Source organism: Pteropus vampyrus, unplaced genomic scaffold, assembly GCF_000151845.1.
Source record: "Pteropus vampyrus isolate Shadow unplaced genomic scaffold, Pvam_2.0 Scaffold2, whole genome shotgun sequence".
In the NCBI taxonomy this organism is placed as follows: Eukaryota; Metazoa; Chordata; class Mammalia; order Chiroptera; family Pteropodidae; genus Pteropus; species Pteropus vampyrus.
In genome coordinates this window covers 24,644,074-24,651,196 of record NW_011888783.1, presented here as the reverse complement: position 1 = coordinate 24,651,196, position 7,123 = coordinate 24,644,074, and the positions used below count along the sequence as shown (strand labels likewise).

The 7,123-nt window shown below is 32.7% G+C and overlaps 1 pseudogene; it reads right to left on the bottom strand.

Moving 5' to 3' along the window:
- Nucleotides 1-5,731: 5,731 nt before the first annotated feature.
- LOC111739795 lies at nt 5,732-5,850 on the bottom strand (annotated as a pseudogene).
- Nucleotides 5,851-7,123: the final 1,273 nt, after the last annotated feature.

Here is a 7,123-nt window from a genome sequence, read left to right as displayed (position 1 = left end):
TCCCTTTGAGGGAATCTCTCCTGATAATGTTTAATTCTCAGTTCCTCCGGGCTGTCCATTGTGTGAGATGAACAATTTCCTGAGTTCTGGAGAAAGCTGAACATTTAGACTGAGAAGAAAATGTACTTGAGTGGAAAAACTGTTAGTCTTCATAGGAAATGCCTCCTACTATTAGGCGCTAGAGTGGTATGGGACATGGCATCACCTCCATTTACTCTACTTGTTTGTCTAATTCACTGCTCTATCCTCAGTGCCTAGAATGCTTTAGGTACTTGTAATAAATGGCTTACCTTCTTGACAAAGGGATCCACTAATCAAGGAAACCAGGAATGAAGCCAGCACAGTCCATTCTTCATTACACCATGAGAATACAGAATCCTCATCATTTCTTTTTACTTTCTCTTGTGTCTTCCTGTACTTTACTAAGAACTTTTTTACTTGGTCTATCAATTTGGCATATTCTACTTCTAACAACTCAACATATATTTCCAAACACAATAATTACATGATTATACCTTTCTGGCCTGCTCACTAAATACATTCTACATTATTTTTTCTTGATTTAATAAAGTTCCCTGCTTCAACATGAAAGATTTTTCCAACTAATCAATAGTAGTGAGCAACACCTCTGATCTCTAAGTAGTAATGTGCTTTTCACAGTGAGAGCAACAGATATGCCAAGAGAAACTTAGTTATTACCATACTTTTACCTTCAAAAATGAGGCTGTTATGGATGGAATTATATCCCTCCAAAATTCATATGTTGAAGCCCTAATCCCCAATATGAACGTATTTGGAGATAAGGCCTTTAGAAAGTAATTAGGTTAAATGTGGTTATAAGATTTAACCACATTTAATTAGGTTAAATGTGGTTCTAATCTGATAGAACTGGTGTCCTTAGAAGAAGAAGAAGGGGTACCAGAGAGCACTCTCTCTCCCTACGCATGCACAAAGAAAATGCTATGTGAGGATACAGAGAGAAAGCGGTTTCTGTAAGTCAAGAAGAGAGGTCTTATCAGAAACCACCCCTACTGGCACCTTGATCTTGGACTTCTAGCCTCCAGAACTGCGAGAAGATAAATTTGTGTTTTTTAAGCCATTCAGTTGATGATGTTTTGTATGGAAGCCTGATCATACTAATACAGGGGTGTTTAGCCTTAGAGAGGAAAAAAAAAAAACAGGTAAAAAAGATTTCTAAAATTACAGGACATTCTTAATATTAAGAGATGTCAGAAGCAACCATGAACTCAAGCAAAATAATTCAACAAACATTTGAGCCCTGAAAATAGCAGACTTCGCTGTTTTAATCAATAGTTATTGTCTATATCCATACCACCCCTCCACCATTTTTGCTTTATTTCCAGCATAACAGATCACCTACTAGAGAGACATGGAATTAAGAATAAATAATATAAAAAATTCAAAATGTTTATATGTGGCTTTCAGCAAGGGACTATACAAAGGAGAAATTTAGCCTAAGGAAGGTTGAGCTGAAAGGAGAAAGGGAAGAAAATGCAGCCTTGAGAATGAAAATGCTTTCTGTCTGTATTAGGCTTTCTAAGTAGACTGAGTCCCTTTAAATAGTGCTTTTCAAGATGTATAAGACCAATATATCTACCCTTGAACTGAAACTAGTGCCTTCAAAGAATCAGGAAGTAATTACATTTGCGGACTATAATTGTTGAGAGTGAGACCCATGTTGATTCTAGGGTTCTCTCATTCTCTCATTTAGGCATTATTCACAAGACAGAATGAACAAACTTGGTTAAAAAGAAAATCTTATGAGTGGTTATTATTTCTTGGACTCAAAGCAGTGTCCATTAAACTAAAGATTAAATGTGTAAATACTATCCAAATATATGAAATAACTATCCAAACTATCCAATATATGAAATAAAACAGATTCTGTATGACATCTTTTTTTTTTCTTGGTCCAGTCAATATGGAGTTCAGTGTAGTCAAAATCCTGGTTGTAGTTATTAGCCCAACAAAAAAGTATGATAGAAGACTGTTAAGTTTTTGAAGGGACTTCATTGAGAGAAAGGCACTTAATGACCAGGCAACAATATATGAATGTTTAATCTTAAGACCACAGACTTAATACCAATAGGAAGTGAACTACTAAACCAGTGTAGATGTAGAAAGGGTCCATCTCTATTGTGGTCATGGAGACCAATGGAGAAGAAACCTCTTTCTTGAGAGCAGAAGTATTTTTCAGCCTGGCCCACACAGAAGCCTATTTCACTGGCAGGCAAGGACTTAACTATTTCTATTTAGCAGGAAATATATATGCTATGGAGAAGAGACTTCTACATTTCCTATTCTGCTATTTTTCAAAGAGATGCCTTTCTTTTAGGTATTGTGTTTCTGTTCCACCATTTTGTACCATAGTTTTGGAGTAGATAGCTCCAGACTACAAGGTACCTTACCCAAATGAGAACAACATGGTGGCCATACCTGCCTCACCTTGAAACAGCCTTTTACTGTGTTTCTCTCTTGTTCTTGTCTATCAGAGAAAGAAATATCCTATTTTACAATATAATAAAGGCTGTTACTTGAGAGAAAGAAATTGCATTTTTTGTAGGTAGGTTCTTTATTTTTTTATTGTGGTAAAACACGCATTGCCTAAAAGCTAACTATTTCAAAGTGTACAATTTTGTGACTTTTGGTACATGCAAAGTGCTATTCCAAATGTTTTGAGTCCCTAAACATTTTCATAACCCCAAAAGAAAACTTCATACTATTAAGCACTTACTCCCCAGTCCTCTCTCCCCCATCCCATGGCCCCCACTAATCTACTTTCTGTCTCTATAAATTTGCCTATTTTGAATATTTCAGAATTGCCTTTTATTGCATTATTTTCCCCTAAAACCTATTCTGAGGAGGAAAATAAAAATTTATTGAAATATTAATAGTCAAGACAATTTTAGAGCTAGAATTCATTGACCAATGCAAAATAATCAGATTCATTATACGTTTTACACCAAACTATCCAATATATGAAATAAAACAGATTCTGTATGACATCTTTTTTTTTCTTGGTCCAGTCAATATCATTATTAAAGTAATTTTTAGGAAATTATCCATACTCAAATTACCACTTAATTTTACTTTTCTTTGTATAATCATAAACAGAACTTGAAAATTTTTTCTTTACATACACACAGGGATCCTCACTGACTTTTGTCTAATTCTGTCTGAAAACCAGACAATACTGAACAATTAGAAAGCTTCTACTGACAGAAAAACTATCAGGTATTTCAAAAGATTTTTTAGTTCAAAAGAAGGTGACTTCTTAAAAGATATATAACTTTATTTTTATTAAAACAGTTAGTTAAATAAACTGAAAAAGAAAACACTTTAGAAACACATTAATTTGTGTTTTTAATAAAGTTAAAAAATGCTTTGCCTATTTGAATTATAAACAAGTAGTAAAAGTATTAAAATGGGGCTATTTGACTTCATGAGGATTTTAAGAGAATTTAAAACATAATTATCATATTAAAAAATAATGAAGACAGTGACTACTGTAGAAAATTAAATTTCTAAAGAAGTCAATCTCAAGAAATTGTCCCCAAATTTAAAGAGAAATAAGGAAAATTATTAAAAATAAAGAAAAAAATTAAATCAAAACATTAAAGGAAAACAAACTGTCACAAATAACTGTTTCTAAAAGAAATGTAATGAAGGGACACTCATTGGCTGAATTAAAACACATAAAAAAGCTATTATAATCAGAAGTATGTTACTAAGAATTAAAAAGCTTATAAGCAAAGAAATATATTCACACACACACACACACACACACACACACACACACACACACACAGCCACATATCAAATGAGAAAATAATGTTTAGTAAATTAGACATTTGGAAAAAGAAATTCAATCAAGGAAATAAACTGTATTGGGCCAGAGCTGATTTGTAATTGAGGCTATGTCACAAGATGGTACAGCAGAAAGGTTTAAAAAAAAATTTTACCTTTAGGAACCAAAGACACAGCCCAAATTAATAGTCAGGTATGATTGAGATAAATTAAGAAATGGAAACTTGGTCTGAAGCCAACTGGATGTTACTGGTGTTAACAAGTAAGAGAAATGAGATAAATCTAGGTCACCTTTCAAAAGACTCTAACTCACCTGTGAATAGAGAGTTACTGAGGAATCTGCACAGATTGGACACATAAATATATCAAAATAAAATCTGCATGTGGTAAAGATAAATATAAAACAAATTTAGGAGGAAAATAAAATATTGGTGAATATTTAACTGATCTCTGCTGGTAGAAAGACTTTCTAAGCCTCTAAGCAATGAAAGAAATCACCAAAGACTAATAAATTCTACTCTTTAAGTAAAATTCATATAGATCTCTATAATGTATGTCATAAGCAAAATGAAAGAAAAACTGAGATAAACATTTGCAATCAATATGCCTAAGGTTCATTTCATGTAATATTCAAAGAGGTCGTATAGATTGATTACAACAAATACAGAGTTACAAATTATGACAGGGAAAAGGCAATATTTAAAAGCAAAATGATTCACAGAAAAAAAATGTGAATGGCCAGTAGATGTTGGAGAAATTTCAACTTAAAAAGTAATAAAAATGTAACTTTTATCCTTTCAATAAAACTTACTACTCAGAGTTGATGAGAAATCCAGAATACATATTCACTCTCATATACTGGTGGGGAGAATATATATATATATTCTTAATCTCCAAACTGTTTTGGAACATCAATAAAGAATATTTACAATGTTCTCATCCTTCTAATCATTCAAATGCCTAAGAATCTATTCCTGAGGTATTTTTAAATGTAGACAAAGGTTTATGTAAAATAAGCTCCGTGTAATCTTACACTGAGTAGTTAAAATTAGAAAAATATAAGCTTTAAGTGAAGTCGTTTCAATACATTATGCTACAAATATATGACAAGTTTTAATTTGTTTATAAATATTTTAATGACATGATGTAATAAAAAAATAAGATATAAAATATATTTTAAAATAAAAAGACAGATCATAACAAGTGTTGGCAAGGATGAGGAGAAATTAGAACTGTATATTTTGCTTGTGGAGATATAAAATGGTGCAAGTGATTCATAAAAATGTTTAGTAGTTCCTCAAAATTTAGACATAGATTTATCATATGACCCAGCAATTCCACTTCGAGGTGTACAACCAAGAGAATTGAAAACACATCCACACAAAAAAGTGTGTATAAATGTTCACAGCATTACTTATAATACTTACAAGGCAGAAATAACCCTACTGTCCAGCAGCTGATGAATGGATAAGCAAATGTGGTCTACCCATTCAACAGAATATTATTCACCATAAGAAGTACCTATACACGTTACCACGCAGAGGTCCCTTAAAAACATGATGCTAAGTGAAAGAAGCTAGATACAAAATGCTATGTATTGTGTAACTCCATTTACATAAATGAATTGATATACCCATAGAGAAAGTAGATTAGTGGTTGCAGGGATTGGTGCAAGAAGGGAATGAGGAATGGCTATTAACGCATATGGGGTTTCTTTTTGGGTAATCAATAATGTGTAGACTTAGGCAGTGGTGATGATTAAACAACTTTGTGAATATGTTAAAATTCACTAAATTGTATAATTTGTTTATTTTTAGGTGAAGTAACCCTTGGTTGACCTCACAGATTGCAAGGACCTTGTCAGCTTCCAATCCCTTATTATTATTATTTTTTTAATTTTTTACACTTACAGCACCTGGTCTTCCTAGGCGGTCTCCCATCCAAGTACTAACCAGGTCCAACCCTGCTTAGCTTCTGAGATCAGACGGGATCGGGCTTGTTCAGGGCGGCATGGCTGTAGACTAAATTGTATAATTTAAAAGTAAATTTTACCTCATTAAAAAGTGAAAAATATATACTAAAACCCTAATTTCAATTATATAAAACATGTCAATATGTAAATTAGAAAAATTATTGTAAAAACATATCGAATTGTTGATGACGGATATTTTTAGTTCTTGAAATTTTGTGTTATTTTATGGTCTTTTTTATATAGTTTTATATTTTCCAAGTTTACTATAAAGAGATCAGGTCTCTGGAGTCGGACAGATAAGATCAAGTCAGAAATATGCAAATTATTAGGCTTCTGTTTTTGAATAAGTTTTATAACTCTGATTCTCAGTTCCTTAACTATAAAATTAGGACAATGATAATACATATAGAGTTGCAAATATTAATTGAAATATACATATGTAAAATAAATTTATTCTGAAGTCTATATCTTCTAGTCACTTAATGCATTTTATAGTCAGGAAATGGTTGTTTTCTTTTAAAAAGTATTTTATTGCTTTAATTTTATGACCTCATATAAATCTATCTCTCTTGACTTCAATTTCTTTATGATAACTTCAGCTTCTTTATGTTTAATGTGAGCATAGGATTAGGTGTTTACTAAGAAACTCTGTTGCTCTAAAAAGTCATGATGTAAATACCTCCTTTTAAATAGATATTTTTTAATGCACGCTGAATTGAAATAATGAAGGAAGTAATTAACTGTTAATAAATGGCTGCAGATGCATAAATGTTGGAAAACAGTGATAATATCAGGCACTTACTGAGGGATTTTGGGTGCTTGTGACTTCTCCTAAAAGAAAAATTTACTAACTGGAGAGGAAACTAGTTAAAATGAGTAAAATATAGGGTCAACCAATATTTTTTAACCTTATCTTATATCCCCTTTGAAACGGTAACCTTTTGGAAGGAAATAGTGTTCTGAAGCTTCTGTGATCAGTAGAGAAACATTCTCCCCATTTCTTTTCATGGAACATATTAATTGAGAAAACTTTTTCCCTCTACTCCTGGTTTCCCTGAGAAGGAATTTTTTCTCAACATACTAATCACCTCTCTTTGTCTTTAGGAAGTGAGATGGTGTGTCGTGATGGCTAAATTTGAGACAATTAACCAGGCATGTTTGGCTTACCTCTGCCTTCCTTCTTGAGAGCAAGCTGTCTGCTGCAGACATCCATATCACTACTCCTCCAAGAGTGTTGCCTCTTTGGGATGGTGGCCTAGTCCAATTGTCCTGGGTTGCTAGCAAACCTGCAGGGCAGGGGTGTTGGGGATATCAGTCTGCCAA